The sequence below is a fragment of the Miscanthus floridulus genome, chromosome 10 (assembly GCF_019320115.1).
Source record: "Miscanthus floridulus cultivar M001 chromosome 10, ASM1932011v1, whole genome shotgun sequence".
Classification (NCBI taxonomy): domain Eukaryota; kingdom Viridiplantae; phylum Streptophyta; class Magnoliopsida; order Poales; family Poaceae; genus Miscanthus; species Miscanthus floridulus.
The window spans coordinates 75,208,842-75,212,956 of NC_089589.1; the positions used below are offsets into that span (position 1 = coordinate 75,208,842).

Consider the following 4,115-nt stretch of genomic DNA (forward strand, 5'->3'; position numbering starts at 1 on the left):
TCAGAGGCTATCGCAGTTGGCTGGCTGGAATGAGAGAACCGAATTGTCGACATCATGCAGGACATGATAGTTCATCTGCATGACGTTACCAATAATAGACAGGCCGGGAGACCTCTGCACGATCCAACACACTACGCCGTCGTCCACGTCAAAGAAGTAGTTCGCCACCGGGAGACCATGTCAGCGCCGTCGAAATGCAGCACCATCGACGGGACGGCCTCCTCCATGACGCTGCCGTTGCCAGGATTCTCGTAGCACGCCTCGAACCCGTCCCTCACTACCGGAAACAGTAGATTTGCAAAGTGCCTAGGGCACTCGGCAAAGCCTAAGATTACACTCGACAAACCGCATTCGGTAAACAAAGACTCGGCAAAGCTGTATTTGCCGAGTGTTTTTTGTCGAGTACTCGGCAAATACTTTGCCGAGTGCTAAAACCGACACTTGGCAAAGATTTTTCGAAAAATATAAAAAAACCCCACGGCCGCCTGCCCACGGCTCCCCCCGCTGCCACGGCCACGGCCGCGCCCGTGTCCCGCAACGACGCCGTTAGCTAGCGGGAGCAGCGCCGCGCACGCGTGCTTTGTCGCGGACGTGCCGGACCCGGACTCGAGCTTGACGGCGGCCCTGTCTCCACCTAGCCACGCCGTGTAGACACGGCCACCGGGGCGCGCGCGACCGTCAAGGACGAGCACTCGGAGACTGAAGCGGAGGAGCTGGCGTGCGGCGGCGAGACCCGCGAACCCCGCGCCGACAATGAGGACGGCGCCCTGGCTGGCGGTGTCCGGGGGCGGCGCGGTGGGAAAGGCGGCGGAGACGCCGAAGTTGATGTGGCCCTCGCAGGTGAGGTACCCATGGGCGGCGGCGACGAGGCGGTCATAGCTGGCAGCGACGGTCTCTTGGACGCGCGCAAGCGGTAGTGGCGTGCTCGGGTCAGCGCGCCAGGAGGCGAGGATGTGGTTGCGGACGACAATGTAGTCGTTGGGCGCGTCGGTGATGTGGGCTGGGAGGAGAGGCCACTCCTCGGGGAGCAGCTCATCGATGGGGGACACTAGGGAGAGAGCGATAAGCGCCTCGGTATCTAGAAGAGATAAGGGAGAGAGAGAAACGGAGGTGGCCGAGCCGGGGCGTGCTCTATGGAATAGATAAGGGAGAGAGAGAAATAGAGGGAAGGGGCGGCGCCGTGCTCTCTGGAAGAGATAAGGGAGAGAGAGAGAAACGGAGGTGGTCGAGCCTGAGCGTGCTCTCTAGAAGAGATAAGGGAGAGAGAGAAACGGAGGGAAAGGGGCGGGGCCGTGCTCTCTGGAAGAGATAAGGGAGAGAGAGAAACGGAGGTGGCCGAGCCTAGGCGATGTGGACATGTTACTTTATGACATTGAGTTTGCCGAGTGTCCTCGATCTGACACTCGGCAAACTTATCTTTGTCGAGTGTCTAGGGTTTTGGGCACTCCGCAAATATATTAGTTATTTTTTATTTCCTTTTTCCATAACGTGTTTTTCCTTTTTTGTTCGATGTACTTTGAAAATACCTTGTCAAATTGACTCAACAATATATATATGATTTTTCTACGAATATGATTCTATTATTTTATGCAGTTACAACTCAAATTTAATTTATATCAATTAAAATTCGATAATTGCACTTAATAAATTAAGATTATCAAACGAATCCAAAAAATTATCAAAATTTCACATGAAACAATCTATGTTCTCTATTGCATGTATAAAAACTTTTGAAGTCAAACCCCAATTCCACCGTCATTTTAACTCCAAATCTTATCGATTCCTTCTCAACGCTACGATTTTTCTTCTGAGATGCTTCGGTTTGTAAACATCGTACGTGACAAATTATGCGAAACTTTTTCAATTTTTTACCATAGCCTCCATGTATGATATCATCACATCATGACAAATCTCATGATTTTCAGACTTCGTTTACTTTTTTATAATTTAAAAACTATTCGACCACTCGTTCGTGGTCGTGTTTCCTGAACAAGATGTTTAATTTTTTTTTATTTTTCCCGGGTAAGGCCTCACACTGGACTCAATAACATGAATATCATTTTCTACTAATTTTATTCTATTATTTGAATCACTTGTAATTCAATTTTGACTTATACCAAAAAATTCCTTGAAATATAATAAATTAATTATATATACCAAATTTTAACATGGAATACCACATGTTGTATGTGGAGAGTAGAAAAAGTTTTAAGGCCAGAAGAGAAAAAAATGAAATTATTTGTCGAGTGCCAAATAATTACACTCGGCAAACATATTTCTTTGTCGAGTGCTAGACAATTACACTCGACAAACATATTTATTTGTCGAGTGCATAGTTTTGCCGAGTGTTTTTTTAGTTTGCCGAGTATTGAACTTTGCCGAGTATTTTTTTTGTCTCATTTGTCGAGTGCAATTATTTTGCTGAGTGTGTTTTTTGCAGCATTCAGCAAAGAACTCATTTGCCGAGTGTCCGAGAAAATACACTCGATAAAAAGCTTGTTTGCCGAGTGTTCAACAAAATATACTCGACGAACGTAAAAACACTCGGCAAACTGCCGGTTTCCCATAGTGCCTGTCCGCCGCCCGCGTAACATTCACCTGCGGCCGCACCGCCGCCTTCGCCAGAGTGTATGCCGGCTCCCCGAGGAACGTCACCGTCGTGCCTGAATCGAACACGACGCCGTCGGCTCCAGAACCAGGCGTCGTCGCCGAGCCGATCGAGATGTTCTGCAGGTTCACTGCGTAGAAGATGCTGTACCTGTACGGGAGGAGGCGAGTGGACTGCACGCCGGAGCCCGTCAAGTTTGCCAGTGAGCCGAACAGGAGAGGGCTGGCCTTGGAGGCGTTACTGGTGAGGCAGTACGAGAAGGTGCCGGCGTTGAGCTGCGAGATGAGGGACAGCTGCCCGCGGCCAAGCCTGACGAGGCCGGAGCTGCGGCCGTAATCGCCCTCCGACATGGTGGTGCAGCCAAATCCAAAGTCTCGCTCCCGAGGAACCCCTGCGTGTACTGGTGAAGGTCTCGCTCCACGCCGTAGGAGTACAGGTAGTCACACTCGGGGCCGCCGTAGCTGCAGTTTGCGGCGGAGGACTCGGACTGCAGGGCGGCGCAGAGTCGGTCGGAGCACGGGAGATTGGAGAAAGTGGACGACATGTTGGGGTAGTAGGACGGGGAGCCCTGCGGCGTGCAGGATGCGCACGGGCCACACTTGGTCCAGATGAGATCGCTGCCGGTGTCGGCCAGGGCTGTCAGCTTCTGCGGCGGAAAGCATTGACAGCGGTGGTGGGACTGTCACCCTCCATCCTCAGGGGTGTCTCGGCGTTCGCGTGGCTTGAGGTCTTGTCTAGCCTGGAGGAAAGCATTGACAGCGGTGGTGGGACTGTCGAGCGGCCTGTTTGAAGCTGGCGGTGGTGTCAGTACGGCGGATCATGGTGGCACGAAAACCCTGGCGCTCCGCATAGGCCCGAGGTGCAAGATGGAAGGAGAAGATCATGAATGCGAGGAGAGACATCTTAGCAGTGATTTTGTTTTCGACAAAACGTCGTGCTTTTTTCCTTCTTGCATGATGACAGTTTCAGTTCAAAAAACTTACCCGGCGTTGAACTGAAACCGTGGGGCATAACCCCCGGCGGCTTTGAATTAAACAAAAGGTCAAAAGGACAACCCCAAAGGGTTCCAAGGCTAATCTCAGTAGCCGTACATCCCATCTTCATCAAATGGCGATCCTCCTCCTATAGTAGGGACCAGGACCTAGTCCAATAAGTCCCCCTGAAGATAACCTGCAAATAAGATGGCACTATGGCCTTGTCAAACACAATGCCATTCCGAGTCAACCAAATCACCCAACAAATGGCACTTGCACCCACAAGAGTTTGAGATTTCAGTTTCCTATTTATCCCTTCCAACCAACCTGTAAATAAATCGTGTACACTAGTTTGAGGTATTAAATTAAAGGAAACATGAACAATTCTCCACATGAATTTAGCATAATGGCAGTCAAAGAGTAAGTGTTGGATGGACTCGTTTGAAGAGCAGAAACAACACTTCCTATCTCCTTGCCACTGCCGCCTCGCTAAATTATCTTTTGTTAGAATTACTCCCTTGTACAAGTACCAC

General features: G+C 50.4%; 1 pseudogene; it reads right to left on the reverse strand.

Annotated features, from left to right (window-relative positions):
* LOC136488877 (aspartic proteinase nepenthesin-1-like) lies at positions 1-3,510 on the reverse strand (annotated as a pseudogene).
* Between the last annotated feature and the right edge of the window lie 605 nt (positions 3,511-4,115).